Raw genomic sequence first — 20,988 nt, 5'->3', positions numbered from 1 at the left:
TGTCATTTAGTTAAAGTAAAACTACAGGCAAAACGTTTTTCTTTTTTTTTTCTTTTTTTACGATAGAGTAAGGGGGGGTTATAACCCTTGTCAGATTTTTTTTCACCATCTGTATCCCATTGGGAAGATTTCCCTTCACTTCCTGTCCCATAGCCAAACAGGAAGTATGAGAAGAGCCAAACAGGAAGTGAGAGGAGAGCCAAACAGGAAGTGGGAGGAGAGCCAAACAGGAAGTCGGAGGAAATCCCTGCAATTTAGAGTAATTTCTTGGGGACCTGAGATCACCAGAACTAGTGTCCTCATTGGAAGATTTCCCCTCTATTACTTTTCTGGGGATAACCCAAAATGTGGGGTTTTCTTTTACTTTCACTTTTAATGATAACGGTAAACAGGACAGATAGAGAGGGTGAATCTCCCTAACGGGGGCACAGACAGCAGTAAAGACTGACAGGGGTTCTAATCCCTCTCCATTCTCCAAAACTAAAAAAAAAAAAAAAGGTTTTGCCTTTAGTTATACTTTAAGGCCTACAACTGTTTTAAGTTCACTTAAAGCTCAACTCCAGCTATAACGTTCTTGTTTTCCTTTGGTTTTAGAAAGTGCGGGAGGAGAGTAAAGTTTCATCACACTGCTGTTGAAATCATTAGGACATGTGAGGACCCGGCAAATAGACAGCCAATAGGAAGGGCTCGGCATCATCATGGTTGCCAATTGCCTGCATATTTATGGACAGTTTGTAAAAATCAGACAATGTTTACCTGTCTAGGAATGGCAAAGGCTGCCCATAAAAAAGATGGCAGCAGGTCGGCTTGGGGACTGCACATGCGCAGTTCCAAAGCCAGCCAAATGGTCTCTTTTCCAAACTTTGCAGACTGCACTGAGGGGGAGTACCGGGAGGACAGGATGATGCCGTGGTCTGGACTCTGGCTCATAGCCAAGGTCTGAGCTGGTTGAGCCTGCCTTGCACCCAGTCCCGAGCAATGGAGGAGGTAAGGTAAATGTGACAGCTCTAGCCAGGTCACATAAAGTCCGTGGGGTTCACTGTTGTCACCAGAGTCCCCCCCCCCCCCCGTCACAGAGTACCCTCTTACATCAGAGTCTGCAGGATTCCCTCTGACAGTGCAAGGGGGAACCCTGATGAAAAGGGGAACTCTGATGTAAAGGGGAACGCTGTCGACCATGATGTAAGGGGAAAATCTGCGGACACTTTAAGGGGAGGGGGGGGGGCTCTGGTGACCAGAGACCACCTTACATCAGAGTTAACCTTTACATCAGAGTCTGTAGGATTCCCCCTTACAATGTAAGGGAAGACTCTGCAGACCCTGATGTAAAGGGGAACACTGCAAACCGTGATGTAAGGGGGGATTTTGTGGGCACTGTAAGGGGAGGGGGGTCTCTAGTGACAATAGACCACCTTATATCAGAGTTCCCCTTTACACCAGGGTCAAAAGCTTTCCCCCTTACATCATGATTCACAGCATTCCCCTTTACATCAGGGTCTGCAGAGTTCCTTCCTGCACTGTAAGGGGGAATCCTGCAGACTCTGATGTAAGGGGGCACTCTGTGGACCCTTGTATGAGGGGGCTCTGGGGGGACCCTGCAGATTCTGATATATAGGGGAACAATGTGTACTCTTTTATATAAGGGCAGACTGTGTATTCCTATGTAAAGTAGAACTCTGAGGATGCTGATTTAAGGGGGTACTGGGATTCTTGTGTAAGTGTGAGTGGGGGGGAGGGGATTCTGGTCACCATAATCACACTTGCATCAGAGTTTCCTTTTACACCAGGGTCCACAGCATTCCCCTACATCATAGTCCTCAGAGTTCTCCCTTACAGAAGAGTCCACAGTGTTCCCTTTTGCATCAGGGTCTGTAAATCAGGATCTTGCACTGTAAAGGGAAACCCTGCAGATTCTGATGAAAAGGGGAAATCAAATGTAAGATGTAACCCTGTAGACTATGATGTAAGGGGGAACTCTGGGGACTCCTGTGTAAGGAGGAAGTCTGGGGACTTTGATGTAAGGGAGAACTCTGTGGACTCTGATGTAAGGGGGGGCTCTGGGGACTCCTGTGTAAGGAGGAAGTCTGGGGACTTTGATGTAAGGGGGAACTCTGTGGACTATGATGTAAGGGGGAGCTCTGGGGACTCCTGTGTAAGGAGGAAGTCTGGGGACTTTGATGTAAGGGGGAACTCTGTGGACTCTGATGTAAGGGGGAGCTCTGGGGACTCCTGTGTAAGGAGGAAGTCTGGGGACTTTGATGTAAGGGGGAACTCTGTGGACTATGATGTAAGGGGGAACCCTGTGGAATCTGATGTAAGGGGGAACTCTGTGGACTCTGATGTAAGGGGGAGCTCTGGGGACTCCTGTGTAAGGAGGAAGTCTATGGACTTTGATGTAAGGGGGAACTCTGTTGACTATGATGTAAGGGGGAACCCTGTGAAATCTGATGTAAGGGGAAATCTGTGGACTCTGATGTAAGGGGGAGCTCTGGGGACTCCTGTGTAAGGAGGAAGTCTGGGGACTTTGATGGAAGGGGGAACTCTGTGGACTCTGATGTAAGGGGGAGCTCTGGGGACTCCTGTGTAAGGAGGAAGTCTGGGGACTTTGATGTAAGGGGGAACTCTGTGGACTATGATGTAAGAGGGAACCCTGTGGAATCTGATGTAAGGGGGAACTCTGTGGACTCTGATGTAAGGGGGAGCTCTGGGGACTCCTGTGTAAGGAGGAAGTCTATGGACTTTGATGTAAGGGGGAACTCTGTGGACTATGATGTAAGGGGGAACCCTGTGAAATCTGATGTAAGGGGAACTCTGTGGACTCTGATGTAAGGGGGAGCTCTGGGGACTCCTGTGTAAGGAGAAAGTCTGTGGAATCTGATGTAAAAGGGAACTCTAATGTAATGGGGCACTCTGTAGTAAGGGGGGTCTCTTGGAACCCTTATCTACTGCACTGAGACAAATAGTATTAACACACTCAGTGCCCAGTGTCAGTGGCCATCATCCCTGTTAGATATGTATACAAAAAAGATTCCCCTTGGAAGTGGGACTGTAAATGCCACTAGACACTGTGTATAGTATAAAATTATCTTTATTAAATTGCAGAATTTTGAACAAACAAAAAACAGAAAATAGCAAAAGTCAAAAACACATACGGGGCATTAAAATATGCATGCATTTGACAGACCATATACCGAACCGAATAGAGGACGCTCAGGTGTACAAGGCGATCATGGAACCGGAACCGACCCTTCGCGTTTCGGGCATTGAAAAAGCCCTTCCTCAGGGGTCACCCAAAGTTCCAGATAAAGCACCTAGTATATCTAAGAAAGCAAAGCGTTTTAGTATATTATAAAATAGTATAACTGTCTATATATACATGAATAGATGATGATATACTTGTCTTGTAGTGCATGCTTTATGCTCATGAACCTACCCTTTGCGTCCAACCAATGGATTGGATCGGTCTGTCGAATTTAAAAACGGTATTGCTACCGTGTGGAGAAATGCCCAAGTTCCCACAGGCCCATTCAGGGCTACGAGATCCGTGAGAGCGTAGAGGAAATTATAGTAGCTGCCCAGAGGGACCAACAGGGCACCACGATGACCGGTAAATGTATGGCTCAATATGGACCGCTCCCATGAAGAGGGATATGTTCATGTATCGAACCTAATACAAAAATGTAAAAAATGAAAAGACGAGGAATGTGATGACCAGAAATAAGAATTTACCTTATAAATTGGTCACAGACCCCTTGTACCCTGAGAAGAGACATTTACCTGTAATGTATAGAGTAAGTAAGACCGCAGAGGGTCATATGAAGTCAATATAGTAACAGTCTCGTATTAACAGGGTCACGATATATGATTATCTGTAAAGGTGAAAGGATGCAAAAAATAATAATTAGGGAACATGGCAAGACCCATTGGGTTAGAGAACGGTATCAAACTGATACAGTGACACCAAGAACCCAAATATGCAGAGAACCACGAGTGCGTGCGCGGAAGAACGTGATACAAAAATGCAAGATTAAAGTAGGAGTAAGCCTTATAACCAAGGTCAGACATAGTGAAAGGGGGGTGAGAGACATAGCAACACAACTGCCCATTTTAATCCTGGATATGCCTTGTCACAATGGTGTGACCTCAAGTATGGGTAAAATACCCTATAGTGCCTCTAGTGGTGTTTGTCATGAGAACATGACCTAGCCACTGTGTATAAATCCATAGTAAAATTGCGGCAGTATGTATATATGTATTTATAGGTGTAGAAAGTGCTGTCTGCATGTATCCAGGGCCAGATTAACGTAGGGGCTATTGGAGCTCCAGGCCCCTACCTTTATATAGACCCCAGGTTGGCCATATTCACTGTTACCGCTCTTCTGTCACTTGTAAACACAGAAGTCTGGCTTCTATGCTCGCTTCCCCAGGCAGCTCCCTCAGAACCTCCCCACACAGCACGAAGGCCGGACAAGGAGGGACAGTTGCCGATGCATGGATGTGTTTATGGGCTTCAGAGACAGCATCCCATGTTGAATTAGGCATGCATGGCTGCACCCTTCCTCCTCTGGGTGCATGCCAAGGCACGGCCCTTAACCACTTGCCGACTGCCTAATGCCGATCTACGTCGGCAGTCAGCCCCTCACAGGCAAAGGGACGTAGGGCTACGTCACTAGCTTGTGAGGGTTTAGGGAGCGAGCACGCGCCGCCGGAGGCGCGCTCCCGCGTGGTCACGGACCCCGCCGCGCGTGTAACCAGCGGACCCGATGTCCGCCGGTCACTCGGCGATCGGCGGGGGAGAGGGAGAATGTCAGGCAGCTTGTGTAAACAAGCCACCTGTCATTCTCCTCGCTGTAAAGACACTGATCACACGGATCTAGTATGTAGATCCGTTGATCAGTGTCCTTACAGCTCAAGCCACAGCCAATCACAGTAGAAAGCACGCCCCTAGGGATACACACAGCCCCTCCCTCCCAAATAAAGTTAACCCCTTCACTACCAGTGTATTTTTACAGTAACAGTGCATATATATAGCACTGATTACTGTAGAAATGTCACTGGTAACCCCAAAAGTGTCACAAATGTCAGTCAAGGGTCCGATCTGTCCGCCCCAATGTCGCAGTACCGCAAAAAAAATCGCAGATCGCCGCCATTACGCGTTAAAAAAAAAACAACAAAAATGACAAAAATCTTTCCCTTTGTTAGTAAACGCGATAACTTTTGCGCAAACCAATCAAAATACGCTTTTTGCGATTTTTTTTACCAAACATAGGTAGCATAAAACAAATTGGCCGAAAATTTTAAAAAATTTTGATTTTTACATATTTTGGGGGGGAATTTCATATAAAAAAAATGTGAAAAATATTGCTATTTTTGCAAAATTGATGCTCTTTTTTTGTTTATAGCGCATGATCAAAAAATCGCACAGGTGATCAAATACCACCAAAAGAAAGCTCTGTTTGTGGGAAAAAAAGGACGCCAAATTTGTTTAGGTACAGCGTCGCACGACCGCGCAATTGTCCGTTAAAGTCACGCAGTGCCGAATCGCAAAATACCCCCTGGTCGGAATGGGAGTAAAATCTTCCGGGGCTTAAGTGGTTAAGGCCCTTCAAAATCCTCAGCACCAAGCCCATGATGCTCTTAATCCGGCCCTGCATGTATCAAGTACAGTGGCAGCAGACCATAACCACATACATGCATGGATATACAGAGTGAGAGGCATGCCGAAAAATAAGAAAGGAAAGGAAGGTTGAGTGGTGATACAAGATCGGTGGATACAAGAGGTGTGGGTCCTATAGCATCCAGCAATAAAAAGGAGAAAATGCCCGCTTGGTATATGGTCTGTCAAATGCATGCATATTTTAATGCCCTGTATGTGTTTTTGACTTTTGCTATTTTCTGTTTTTTGTTTGTTCAAAATTCTGCAATTTAATAAAGATAATTTTATACTATACACAGTGTCTAGTGGCATTTACAGTCCCACTTCCAAGGGGAATCTTTTTTGTATACTTATCTACTGTACTGTGTATAACCTACATAACCCCCACAATATCCAACATGCTTTGTTTTAGCTTAGTGTCCTAGGTGAATGGACACCATTTTTTAAGGCTTGTTCAAGGTTTTACAAAGTTTTCTGTAGCACCCACCTAGTTAGGCTGCTAGGAAGTTAGGTAAATTAGGTTCTTTTGGCTCCTCTGTACTTAGTGGAGCAGTTGTTGTTTGCTTCAGGCTGTTCTGGATTTTAGAGGCTGCAGTTTTGATTGTTTCCCCTTATAATCTAGAGGAATCTAGAATCATAGTGGGCTGGAAACTCAGATGAGCAGCCTAAATATTTATGGTACTTCAGCCAATGCCAGGGGAGGTGTGGCCAGTAGGTGGATGAAAAGGGAAATAAATAGTCTGAGGCCTGGAGCAGCTCTGTTCTTGTCCGGCTGGAGAAGTTCCTAGCCCCAGCGGGCTACTGCTCCCTCTGAGGCGGGTCTGCTGGAGCCTGCTGTTAATCCCCACCTAGATGCCAGCCTCACCAATACTGTGGGGTGTATTCCTGAGGGTTTTTAGAGCTAATTAAGGGATTTCACCTAAAGGACCTGGTCTGGAGAGCTCACTGAAGAGTGTCCAGGGGAAGTTGGAAAGGGTCTAGTTGTCCTGTAGCACTGTGGGCAGTGACTTCTCCCTCACTGAAGAATGCCTAGTGAAAGTTGGAAAGGGTCTAGTTGTCATGTAGCATTGTGTGCAGTGACTTCTCCCTCACTGAAGAGTGTCCACTGGAATTTGGAAAGGGTCTAGTTGTCCTGTAGCATTGTGGGCAGTGACTTCTCCCTCACTGAAGAGTGCCTAGTGGAAGTTGGAAAGGATTAGTTGTCCTGTAGCATTGTGGGCAGTGACTTCTCCCTCACTGAAGAGTGCCAAGTGGAAGTTGGAAAGGATTAGTTGTCATGTAGCATTGTGGGCAGTGACTTCTCCCTCACTGAAGAGTGCCAAGTGGAAGTTGGAAAGGGTCTAGATGTCCTGTAGCATTGTGGGCAGTGACTTCTCCCTCACTGAAGAGTGTCCATTGGAATTTGGAAAGGGTCTAGTTGTCCTGTAGCATTGTGGGCAATGACTTCTCCCTCACTGAAGATTGCCCAGTGTAAGTTGGAAAGGGTCTAGTTGTCCTGTAGCATTGTGGGCAGTGACTTCTCCCTCACTGAAGAGTGTCCACTGGAATTTGGAAAGGGTCTAGTTGTCATGTAGCATTGTGGGCAGTGACTTCTCCCTCACTGAAGAGTGCCTAGTGGAAGTTGGAAAGGATTAGTTGTCATGTAGCATTGTGGGCAGTGACTTCTCCCTCACTGAAGATTGCCAAGTGGAAGTTGGAAAGGGTCTAGATGTCCTGTAGCATTGTGGGCAGTGACTTCTCCCTCACTGAAGAGTGTCCATTGGAATTTGGAAAGGGTCTAGTTGTCCTGTAGCATTGTGGGCAATGACTTCTCCCTCACTGAAGATTGCCCAGTGTAAGTTGGAAAGGGTCTAGTTGTTCTGTAGCATTGTGTGCAGTGACTTCTCCCTCACTGAAGAGTGTCCACTGGAATTTGAAAAGACTCTAGTTGTCCTGTAGTATTGTGGGCAGTGACTTCTCCCTCACTGAAGAGTGTCCACTGGAATTTGGAAAGGCTCTAGTTGTCCTGTAGTATTGTGGGCAGTGACTTCTCCCTCACTGAAAAGTGCCTAGTGGAATTTGGAAAGGGTCTAGTTGTTATGTAGCATTGTGGGCAGTGACTTCTCCCTCACTGAAAAGTGCCTAGTGGAAGTTGGAAAGGGTCTAGTTGTCCTGTAGCATTGTGGGCAGTGACTTCTCCCTCACTGAAGATTGTTCTGTGGATACTGGAAGGAAGCATCTGGTTATCCTGTGGCACTGTGAGTACTGACCTGAGCTCGGGGTCCCAGTGACTGTGTGCTGTTTTCCCCATGGGTGAAAGTGCCAGTGATAGCTCCAGCCAAGACAGCCCCTAAAAGATCTCAATCCAGGACATTTTCATTTGCTTCTGAAGTGAGGAGTGTTCAGAGAGGCTTAGCACAGTGCAGTATGTCCTCTCATGGGCGTCCGCAGAACTTTTTCCGGGGGGGGGGGCATAATTTTAAGGTCAGCCATGCTCTGCCCCTTTTCAACAATGCCATGAAGGGGAGGGGCTTAGTCATTATCACATAAAGCGCAGGCATTCAAAAGTTTGAGAAAACCAATGCAAAAGCAAAGCTGACCCTCTGTTTTGGGTTCATGCAAGCGGCCCATGTATGCATGTGACGTCAGTACGTGCTGTGACGTCACGTACCATGCCTCTGTACCACAAATCTCCTCATTTTCCTTGCCACGGGCTCCCCCCTTCCTGGAATGATAGCACCAGGGCCTGGGGTTGAGGAAGGTGGTCCACGCGACTGCTGATATCAGTCACCGCGCAAGCCGCGACTCGCGAATATTTATATTTAAAGGGGAAAATAAGCCGCTCTTTACCAGTTTTCAGAGCGCTGATTGCTGCTCACGTGACCCACCGCCTCTCTCATCTCTGCCTCTCCTCCTCCCCTCCTTCTCCCCTCCCAACTGACACCAGTGGGGAATTCTCGCCCCCGCCCGCAGCTGTCAGACAGGGAGAGGAGAGAGCTGGTGGGTCACATGAGCGGCGATCGGCGCTCTGAAAACTGGTAAAGAACAGCTTATTTTTTTAAAACACAGACACAGGGGCACACAGGATTATTAGGCAGACAGACAGGATAGTATAAAGTGGCTTAGCAACCACTTTAAAGGGGAAGTTGAGATTCCAGGGGGGGTGGGGGCACTTGCCCCCCGTTGCCCCCCTATGCAGACACCCATGCCTCCTGTTCCTATGCAGTTTTTCTGGAGTGTCCCATACCGCCCTGCACCCTCTCCAAATTTATTCTGCAATAAATACCAAAAAGACATCCCCTAGACCAGTGATGGCAAACCTTGGCACCCCAGATGTTTTGGAACTACATTTCCCATGATCCTCACGCACTCTCCAGTGTAGTTGAGCATCATGGGAAATGTAGTCAAGTTCGCCATCACTGCCCTAGACTGTCTATCGTTTTTTAGAGTTTTATGCCCTGGCAAGATGGGTCCTTGGGAAGCTAGTATATGGCAGAGTTAGAACTACTGGGTGATTTTCATGGGGCTCGGGACGGCGCTTTGGATTTATTGCTTCACAATTGCATTGCTATTCTAATCTCATGCAAAATAACAACTATGGATGAGCTTGGGCGTCCTTCGAACTGATCTCAATCTGAACATTAATGTCATTGGCTAAACATGAGCATATGTCCATATAAGGACACTGACATCACCAGCAGCCAGTGTGCTGCAGGGTGGGGAATACCCTGGGTTGCAGCTGGTTGGAGTAAAAAAAAAAAAGCAACATTTTGATATTAAGATTAGAGATGAGTTTGGAGGACACCTAAGCTTATCACTAATCACAACCTAAAGCAGTTCTGTCTCCTGCATGTGTGTTTGTGTCATTGCTTTTGCTTACAAATCCACTTTGATTCACAAATTATTTTGAAAGATATTATAAACTTTCAAATGTTTTCGATGTTTTAACTAGTGTAGCCCCAGGTCCATGGCTCTCCTGCCCACTGACTGGGCTGTCATCATTAATACTCCTGCCACCCTCACCCAGGTTCTCCTCCTCTCACTGGCTGGCAGTGAGAAGAGAAACAACCATCTGGGGAGGGGAGAAGCGAGGACCCAAGACGCTTTGAGAGGGCTGCATTTGCTTCCACAGCTGCTGGAAGAAACTCCATTCACCACCCGGGACAGCAGAGGGCACTGTGATTGGTGGCGGTGCGGCCTGCGAGTTAGAACTGGTGGGAGCCACCTGGAACTATGGGGAAAGTAGTCCCTAGGGGATAGTGCTTTATCAATAAACTGAATGGGACTACAAGTCCCAGCAGGACAGAAAGCTGCAGAAGGATGGAAAGGAATAAGAAGCCCAGGGAGGTGTTAGAAGTGACCAAAGACTGGGCTGCTGAGAGAGAGAGAGAAAATACATGATTAGTGCACATCTTATGCAGGTGAAAAACAGGTGAAGGTACACTTAGATTTGGCCAGTTTGTATGTGACTAGAAACACCAGCCCTGTGTAGCGCTACCACCCAAAAGGGCTGCTGAATTTAGCTGGCTCTTTCTCATACAGTACAGAAGCTACCATACATAAAATGGTATATATCAGTTCTAGAGACAACTAACCACATTCACATCCATAATTGTACCATAAAACCATAAAAACAAAGAGAGAACAAGGAAAGGCCAAAATTGACCCTCCTGTATCTCACTAAGCAATAGGACTTTAAAGGATGTGGAGTTGTCACAAAATGGTGAACACCATAACTTGGTTTGATAAAAAATCTAATTTATTCATAATACAATGTTAAAAAGATTTTCTTCCCCCATAGGGAGAACATACATATAAAGACAGAGGTTCCATCAGCATCAATACAAACTATAATTGCTGAGTATGTTGAGAAACATATTAAGGCGGTCCTGCACGTTTCGCAGAACATATTGTTCATCAGTTGCTTCATCAGGGATCATCAGTTCACCCAAAAATCGTTTTTGTCCTGGCAAATCAGTGTCAACCAGCTCACAGACACACACACAGACTCTGCGGCATAAAGCCATGCCTGCCAATTCCGGCACAGCCAACCCCAGAGAGGCCCATCCTCTGCCAATGGCTAGGAGTATGGAGGAATAGACAAGCGCTGATTGGCTGTACTAGGGAGCGCGTGTGTTGATGTTTATGGCGGGGTGGACCCAGGGCGCAGAGCAGTGCGCCCACCCATTGTGTGACAATAGCGAATGAATATTCGCTATTGTCACACGGATCCTCCTCCTGGCCAATCAGAAGACCCGTTTCCTGATTGGCCGAAAGGCAAACTTTTGCCATTGGCCAAGGAGGAGGACTCGGGAGACGCGGAGGACTGAGGAGAAGCCGCCGCTGCATCAGGTAAGTGCATTGGTCTTTCTGCACGCTGGTCACTCTGCATTGATGGGGGCAGGCTGTGGTCACTCTGCATTGATGGGGGCCCGCTGTGGTCACTCTGCATTGATGGGGGCACGCTGTGGTCACTCTGCATTGAAGGGGGCCCGCTGTGGTCACTCTGCATTGAAGGGGGCCCGCTGTGGTCACTCTGCATTAAAGGGGGCACGCTGGTCACTCTGCATTGAAGGGGGCATGCTGGTCACTCTGCATTGAAGGGGGCACGCTGTGGTCACTCTGCATTGAAGGGGGCACGCTGTAGTCACTCTGCATTGATGGGGGCATGTTGTGGTCACTCTGCATTGAAGGGGGCACGCTGTGGTCACTCTGCATTGAAGGAAGCACGCTGTGGTCACTCTGCATTGATGGGGGTACGCTGTGGTCACTCTGCATTGATGGGGGCACGCTGTGGTCACTCTGCATTGATGGGGGCATGCTGTGGTCACTCTGCATTGATGGGGGCACGCTGTGGTCACTCTGCATTGAAGGGGGCACGCTGTGGTCACTCTGCATTGAACGGGGCACCCTGTGGTCACTCTGCATTGAAGGGGGCATGCTGTGGTCACTCTGCATTGAAGAGGGCACACTGTGGTTACTCTGCATTGAACGGGGCACGCTATACTTTTATGACCTCATGCAATTTCTTGCCGCGTTTTTTGCCGCAAAGCAATGCCTATTACATTTTTCTGTTTGCGCCCCCCCCAAAAAATTTTGTGCACCAGCCGCTACTGCGGATGGATTGATGTGTTGTATCTGGTGGCTGTCCCTGATTTCCTGAGATGACCTGACGTTGTGACAACGTGTTCTGGAAAGATCCCCGGAGAGCTCTGAGTCATGGATTTCTTCTCTGTACGCATGAGGATAGGAGGTCAGCAGCTTGCAGGACTGTGTGGTGTGTCAGTGCTTTGGGTGAGCTGAGACGGTTTGTACCGGTCTGAGGAGAGACGTCAGTTACAGTGTTACAGAGGTCCGGCTTTGTCGTACTGAGGGGGCTCCGCATTCGGTAATGTCTGAGAGGAATGGGAGAGGGGGAAGGGAGGTGTCCCCTCGGTGTTGGGGGGTTCTGTCATGTGTCGGAGAGGTCACCTCTGCACTGTTGGGGTCACAGGTGTCAGAATAGGGTTCTCTCATGTGACTGGAGGGGTCCCCTCTCCACTGTAGGGGGGTCACAGGTGCCAGAAAGGGGTTCTGTCATGTGACTGAAGGGGTCCCCTCTCCACTTTTGGGGGGTCACCAGTGCCAGAAAGGGGTTCTGTCATGTGATTGGAGGGGTCCCCTCTCCACTGTTTGGGGGTCATAGATGCCAGAATGGGGTTCTGTCATGTGACTGGGGGGTTTCCCTCTGCACTGTTGGGGGTCACAGGTGCCAGAATGGGGTTCTATCATGTGACTGGGGGGGGTCCCCTCTGCACTGTGTTGGGATCACTCATGATGGGATGGGGAAGGTCTGTCATGTTGGGGTTTCCCCTCTTTTCTGTATTGGGGTAACAAGTGAGGTGGGTGGGGTTCTGTCATGGGCTTGGGGTTTTCCCTTTGTAGTAAATTCAGATCACTAGTGGCGGGATGGGTGAAGGGTTTTTCATGTAACTGGGGTGTACCCTCTCCACTATTGGTCCTTGAAAAGGGGGGGGGGGCATCTGTTATGTCACTGGTGCCTCCCCTCTGCATTGTGTTGGGGGTCAAATTTGCTCAGGTGTGACCAGACAAAAAATATAATATGTAAATATAAATAAAGTGCAAGGTGTAAATAAGTACAATAAAACCTAATTATACCAGATAGTATAATCATAATTATTTATACCTTGTACTTTATTTATATTTCCATATTACATTTTTTGTATGGTCACACCTGAGCACATTTCACACTTTAGAATTGCAGGGAATTGTGATGAAAATTTTAAACTTTAGGCAGAAGTAGTGCAGCTGAATGGGGGAATTATTCCAACTTTGACCTTAACTTTGAAAATTCCCTTTTCAATTTCCTGTAATTCTCTCTTTATGAAGTAGACCCTATAATCTGATAAGTAGGCGGAGATTATTTATGCAGAGTGGGCAGAGCTTCAGGGAAGTGGGTGTGGTAAGTAATTGATAGCTGCAGGGCCACTGATAGGGGGGGACCACCAGCCCTCTTGTAGGGGGCCCGAGCACACAGGGGGGCCCACACAGAGAGGGGGATTAGTGATGGACAACAAATACAGAAATCTTCCTCCAGCACCTGAATCTGATCTGTCCCTCTCCCTGCTATCAGCTTTTATCTGTTGAGAAAGAGACAGTTGTCCCTCACTAACCCTCCTCCCTGTGTGCCCCCCCCCCTCCCGGCACTTATCTCTGCTCAGGAGTTTATTTGTAAATTGTAACTTTGTTTCTCTCTCTCTGTCTCTCTGATCACTGAGCTCCAACTGCCCAGCCTGTATATTTTTCTCCAAAACGGGTACATAGAAAAGAAAAGAAGAGGAGGCGCAAACACCTAGTGCATTACCCGTGGTCACTGTTGCAAATTGTTTAATTAAAAAATGCCAAATGCAGACGCAGAGATAAAAACATGTTACAAGAATCCACCATGTGTGAACTGGAACAAGTCCTTCAGTCAGGACCGCTAACGCGTTTCGGGGGTCAGGCCCCCTTCCTCACATTGTGAGCCGCTCATTATTAACCACTTTATTAACCACTTTACCGCTGCTCACTGGAGCTCTACTACGGCTCGATAACGTCTGGCGACGTAGACCTACGTTGCCAGACATTCCCCTCTCTCGGCGGCGCGCGCGGCGCCGGAGGCTCGCTCCCGCTGTATTCAGTCACAGCGGGATTCAGGCCAGGGGAGGAGCGGCGGTGATCACCTCTGCTCTTCCCCGATCGTCGGGGAATCGAGTCTGGAGATTCGCCCGCTTGTGTAAACAGAGTGGGCGGATCTCCTAAGTGACAGACAGGGTCAGATTGCAGGGTTCAGCATAGCTGAACATCCGATCTGTCCCCGTGTCACTCAGTCCCCTCCCCCCACACACGTTAGTAAGCACCAGGCATACATTAACCCCTTGATCACCAACAAAAATTAACCCCTTCCCTGCCAGTGTCATTTTTACAGTAACAGTGCATATTTATAGCACTGATTACTGTAGTAATGTCACTGGTACCCCCAAAAGTGTCAAAAATGTCAGTCAAGGGTCCAATCTGTCCGCCGCAATGCCGCAGTCCCGCAAAAAAAAAATCGCAGATCGCCGCCATTACTCTTTAAAAAAAAAAAAGCACCAAAAACGACAGAAATCTTTCCCTTAGTTAGTAAACGCAATAACTTTTGCGCAAACCAATCAAAATACGCTTAATGCAATTTTCTTTACCAAAAATATGTAGCAGGCCTTAAATGATAAAACATTTTGATTTTTTCATTTTTTGGGGGGGGAATTTCATATAAAAAAATGTGAAAAATATTGTTATTTTTGCAAAATTGTCGCTCTTTTTTTGTTTATAGCGCAAAAAGTAAAAATCGCACAGGTGATCAAATACCACCAAAAGAAAAGCTCTGTTTGTGGGAAAAAAAGGACGTCAATTTCGTTTGGGTACGGCGTTGCATGACCGCGCAATTGTCGCACAGTGCCGAATCGCAAAAAGTGGCCCAGACGTAAGACAGCAAAATCCTCCAGTGGTAAAGTGGTTAAATTGTATTAGGGATGAAATGATATAACGGGTGAAACCTGATGGCAGTTCTAGGGTGTTCAGCAGGACACAACACTAATTGTGGAGGCCATTTTAGGGCTCTGGAAGAAACTATAAAAATTTGAAAGACAATCTGATGGAGCGATTTGAAGGAAACCAAACAAACGAAAATAACACTTAAATTCGTATTCGGCCTGGGACATCTGAATTCATTAAATCTGATCCACATCTAACAATGTCTGCCTTTTGGGATTAAAGCCACAGACCAGTAATGTATTACCGACAGTGACATTTCATAACACATCCTGCTGCCGGACAAAAAGAACTGACTTGAGGCCAGTATGAATTTACCGCAAGGGACTGATCCAATGCTCCAAATTACAATAAGAATGAGTCCCTAGTTTGTAATTCAACCAATATCCCATTATAAATTCATTTAGTTAACATACATATTACAAAGGGCTAGATCTGGGACTGGTGCATTGCTTGAAAATCTCAATTCCCCTGTAACAAAACACACTTTTCGTTGGTTTAATTGGTGCAAATCTGCCATTCTAGCCAGCTCCTCTGGTGAGTTATGAGTCCTTTTCCTTGCCAGCCTCACAAATCATATCTGTGTGCTGAAGCTTTGTTAAAACTCCCAAGATTAATACAGGAGGAGATTGACAAATTGTAAGACACATGCATTTTAAATGCCGAGTAAATCCATGCATCAACGTCCTCATTTACCTTGATGCCTGTCAACCTCGGTAAACTCTCTCTGCAAAGTGAAGGTACGAGTGTGTTTCTAAAATTCTGGGCTTTTTTTTTTTTTGTTCAGAGTTAAAGCTACACACCATTAACAAAATGAAAATGAAAGAGTATGTAAATGCTGGCCATGAACTTCTCTTTTGTGCTTTCTTTTGGTCTGTTAGGTATACTCTTGAAAGCGTTTTTGTTATATCTCTTTGATAAGTCTGAAAATAACTGTTGATCCTGCCAGAAATCTAGTAAAAACTTCCTGGATTCTCGGCCTCTGCTGACTGTTATCGATTGGCATTGTTGCAAGCTTTCACTGAAGGCTACGGAACCATTTCCCTCTGTTTTAAGATCCATCTTGTATTGAATTGTATTGTAACTGTACGGTCTCCCTCAAGGCATAGCTAGAACCTTCAGAGCCCTGGTGCAAGAAAACATGAAGGGCCCCCTTGACCCCGGCCAGGGCCCTTCCCTCCAAGCCAGTCACAAGTGCGACCTTTGCGACCCTGGTAGTTCCGCCACTGGTGTCCATAGGTTTTTATTTTTGTTATTTTCTTTTTTATCCTTTTTATTTCTTTTTTTTTTTTTTTCAATTTATTTTTTTTAAATATTTTTCTTACATTTCTTTTAGGTACCCTGTGGGGGGACTTTGGTGAGACATTAGGGGTCTAACCAGACCTCTGATGTTCCACCTTTAAGACAAAAAAAGAAGATTGAGGATGCAGCTCGCAATCTAAATATATGCAGCCTCAGCAGCACAGAATGAATAGACAGGAATAGCTTACTATGTTTAGAAATAGTTTACTATGCTTTAGTTATGAATGGATATAGTCAGTGATGGGTACGATCACTGATTCTATTCATTCAGACAAGGAAGGGGCCGATAAATGACACATTTACCAACCCCTTCCCCACTCACCATCCTGATACATCCCCCGCAGCAGCCAACAGGAGAGGGGAAGCCGGCAGAGCTGATGAGGGGGGGCGAGGAGAGAGTCCAAGGGGGCCCGGAGAGAGCACGGGGACTAGGAAAGAGCTCAGGGGCACCAGAAAGAAGCTGGGTAGGAGGGGCACCGACATAAAGATGAACTTATCCCCTATTTTTCTCCTTTTCTCTCTTCAGGGAGAGGAGGAGAAATGGGCATTCAGCGGCTGCAGGAGGAAAATGGAAAGGATCGGTTCCTCTCTATGTCAACGCCACCGGTCGCCCCTCCAACCCAGGTGTACAGGGGGGCCACACAGACCCCCTGGAGCATGGGGCTGGGTTGCAATTGTGACCCCTGTAGTTACACCCCTACCTGTATAATTATGTTATTGGAAATGGAAGATGTTCTGTAATCCTAACATACTTTGTCTTAGGGTGATAACAGTGCTATTCCACAGATACAGTGCAGTGAGTGAGCGCTGTCACCCTAAGACAAGAAGTGGGTTATTTTCAGGATTGCCAGATGAAAATAATTGATTAATAAAACAAATGCAGCTACCACAGCTATGACCGATAAGCTGCAATATATTACATTTTTGCTCTTGGATTTAGATAAGCTTCGATTTGATTTGAAATGCATTCAGGAGATGTATTGTAGCACTGTCCCCGTATGGCTTGCTGTATAATGACTTCTCAGGCCTTCCCTGATTAACAGCACACAGTCACTTAGGGAACAGTTCACACATCCCTCCTTACTCCCAATGGCTCGTCATGCAATAAACAGTCCAGGGGTGTTGGTTTTTAGTATTTATTTTGGAATTTGGATGGGAGAAGGGGATAGTGGGATACTCACACTGTAACTATTCTCAATGGATAAGAACAACTCTCACATGGCCTCAATAGTTTTCTTGTGGAAGCAGCTGCACTGCTTAATCCAGGGATCTTCAAACTATGGCTGTCCAGCTGTTGCGGAACTACACGTCCCATGACGCATTGTAACACTCTGACATTCACAGATATGGCTAGGCATGACGGGAAGTGTAGTTTCTGAGCAACTGAAGGGCCATAGTTTGGAGACCCCTGTAATCCATAATGCCACATGTATAGAAAGGGTTAAGTCTCCTTGCTCTTTTCTCACCAGCAATACACTTGGTGAATCTACATTATCTTCGGGAAACTCACTAGCATCCCCTTTACTGACATCTGTCCACTGACTCTTCTAGCTGCAGGGGTGGCCCAACTCATGTAAGGCCCCTAGACACAGATCTGTACTCACTGCACTGCAGAATCAGATCCTCCAGTGTCTCCCCTCAGTCAGCTTCACCAGACCTCTGGGTTCAGTTCCTCACTAGCACTCTCTAGGCCCTCAGGTCGACTACCTGAGGCCGCATGGCACCTCTACAGAGGAGGAGGCAGCTGCCCCCTCCCTCTGGGATTCCGTTATCCAGCCGAAAGACCCCGAGCACATGTGCTCCTGGCTTTTATATAGTATCCCAGCATGCACCAATGCACTTTTCCTCTGCCAAATCACCAGAGTTGTATCAAACACCTGTGCACTCATTTGTCAGGTTTTCTCCCACTGTCCAATATGCATCCCTATTGGACCTGTGTGAAACACTCTGCAGACATAACAAGTTGCCCCTGAGCACAATGAGCAGACCTCACTAACAGATCCTGCTCTCTGGTAGGCAGAGAACAAATATAGATTTACCTGCAGTCCTTCTGGTAAGCAGACACATGACTCAAAACTATACTTTCTCTCTAGCACCTACCTAAGAGGATGCTACATGTATCTTACCTACTCTGGGCTTTCGTACGTTTTGATTTCATACTTTCAATTCTGCATCCAGGCATAGCAATGGTGTGCTAAACTACTGCCTGCTACTTCATGTTGCTTCTTATTTGGGAAGCCCAGTTCCCAAGCCTATGGACAATGTGCTTATATTTCTTAAATACTGCATGATTGGTACATATATAGTAACCACGCAAAAAAAAGTTTACCTGCAAGAAATACTTACCTTGCCAGCTCAGTTAATAGATTGGATACCTCTGCCTTCAATAATATATGACCCGGACTAAGAATGCAAATTCAAAAGCAAGAACTCTGTATCAGTGTACCTGTACCAGGTCATGCCACTGAAATGAGTAAAGTCACTAGATCAGATAGACAGCCAATCAGCAATTTCATAAGGAAAAGTCAACAGTCTCGTGCCCCATATTATCCCAATGGAGCATTAATTCAAGGTTGTTATTCTTATTCTATTCTAATGCCCATCTCAGTTGATGGTGCATTGGATAACCATCTAAAACACCTTGAAATGACCCTTCCTTCAAAAGCTCCATGCTCCTAGGGCCCACCTAGAATTTGAAACTGATATCCCCATGCTGCAAAATAGGAATGTCAATCAAAAGTTTTAGAATGAGAGGCCAATAGTTTTGGGCTCCATATAATTTCAGTACAGGATTTGTTCATGGTTGTCACTTCACATTCTATTTTAGAATCCTCTTCGGCTGGTGGGTTTCTGGGTGGATAGTTCATCTATATCTAGAATTGACCCCTTCCCTCAAAAACTCCATGCCTCTAGGGCCCACATAGAAGTTTAACCCAGTATCTCTGTGCTTCAAGATAGAAACTTATAGGAATTGGATCTGGTAGGGATGCCAATCATCATTTTTAGAAGGACAGGTTAATAGTCTAAAGCTCCTCACTATTTCAGTTCAGGATTAGTTAAAAGTTGTCATTACTCATTCTAATCTAGCATCCTTTTCAACTGGCGTTGCATTGGTTGACTACCTAACTCGCCTATTACACCTAGAAATGATCCTTCCGTAAAAGCTTCATGCCCCTAGGGCCCATATAAGAATTGAACCCAGTTCAGGCTGCAAGATTGGCACACCAATCATCATTTTTAGAAGGAGAGGTCAACAGCCCAAGTCTTCATATTATCTCAATACAGGATTCACTCAAGGTTATCATATCGAATTCTAGTCTAATACCCTCTTCGGCTGGTGGGTCATAGGGTAACTCTCACCTACACCTAGATTATCTATCTATTATCTCAATATAAGATTTGTTCAAGGTGGTCATTCTATTCTAGCACCCTCTTCAGCTGATTGGTCATTGGAGTGACCATCTAGTTCACTTACACCTAGAAATCACCCTCTCTTTTGAAGCTCCATGTCCAATGGGCCTACGGAGAAGTTGAATCAGTATATTTAGAAGGAGAGGTCAATAGTCTTAGGCACTCTATTATCTCAAAACATGATTCGTTTAAGGTGGGCATTCCATTCTAGCACCCTATTCAGCTGGCGGGTCATTGGATTACCATCTAGCTAACCTAACCTGCAAAATTTTCTTTTAAAGCTCCATGTCCCTAGGGCCTACATAAAAGTTGCATCAGGATATTTAGAAGGGGAGGTCAATAGTCTTAGGCCCCCTATTATCTCAATACAAGATTTGTTCAAGGTGGTCATTCTATTCTAGCACCCTCTTCAGCTGGTGGGTCATTGGATGACCATCTAATTCACCTACACCAAGAAATCACCTGTCCTTTTAAAGCTCCATGTCCAATGGGCCTACGTAGAAGTTGAATCAACATATTTAGAAGGAGAGGTCAATAGTCTTAGGCTCTCTATTATCTCAAAACATGATTCGTTTAGGGTGGGCATTCCATATAGCACCCTATTCAGCTGGCGGGTCATTGGATGACCATCTAGCTACCCTATACCTGGAAAATAATATTTTGAAGCTCCATGTCACTAGAGCCTACATAAAAGTTGAATCAGGATATTTAGAAGGGGAGGTCAATAGCCTTAGGCCCTCTATTATCTCAATATAAGATTCGTTTAAGGTGGGCATTCCATTCTAGCACTCTCTTTAGCTGGTGGGACGCTGGATGACTATCTAGCTCACCTACACCTACAAATGACCCTTCCCTCAAAAGCTTCATGCACCTTGGGGTCCATATAATGTTGTAAATTCAAACAATATTCCAGGGCTGCAAGGTAGGAGTGCTAACAGTTTTGCCACTCTATTGAAATAATAGCAAGGTCAGAGAGTCAAAAACAATATATACAATGGGTAAAAATAATATTTTGTTTATTCAGAATGTGTTCCTTAAAAACTGACTCAAAAGGTGAATTAAACATAATCTTATTTTTCAGCTCCTTCCAAACTTTTTTTTTCTAGGAAAAAAAAAAAAAGACGTTAAAATTAAATTAGCAAGACGGTGCAGATTTTGAGGGCATACGTATATTGTGCCTAAGGAGATCAGTGGATCCCTACAGCTTTTCTGCATCTCATGTTATATTCATAAAAAAACACTTTCTACTTCTCCCCAAGGTCCAATAAATCTTCGGCATGCAAAGATGTGCCCAGCGTAGAGTGCTATTGCCGCCTAGTTAATATTAATCCGGGCTATTCCTGTAAAAAGTGCTGCAGAGCAGGGATTTTACTGACCTCAGGCTATCTTACTCCGCTCTCAAGGAAAAAAAAAGACCGAACAAAAGTTTACTCGCAGACCAAGTTGAAAGCGTTGCATGTAGCCCTGCTATGTCTTTAAAATGTAAAACACCCCATGTATGTTTTGCCAAGTTTTGCATCAGAACGATTTTTTCATTACCTCGGGGACTTTACGGGAAAGAAAGAAACACT

This window comes from Pelophylax lessonae, assembly GCF_965119305.1.
Source record: "Pelophylax lessonae genome assembly, chromosome: 1".
NCBI classification, from domain to species: Eukaryota; Metazoa; Chordata; class Amphibia; order Anura; family Ranidae; genus Pelophylax; species Pelophylax lessonae.
Note: the sequence above shows the minus strand (reverse complement) of the source record.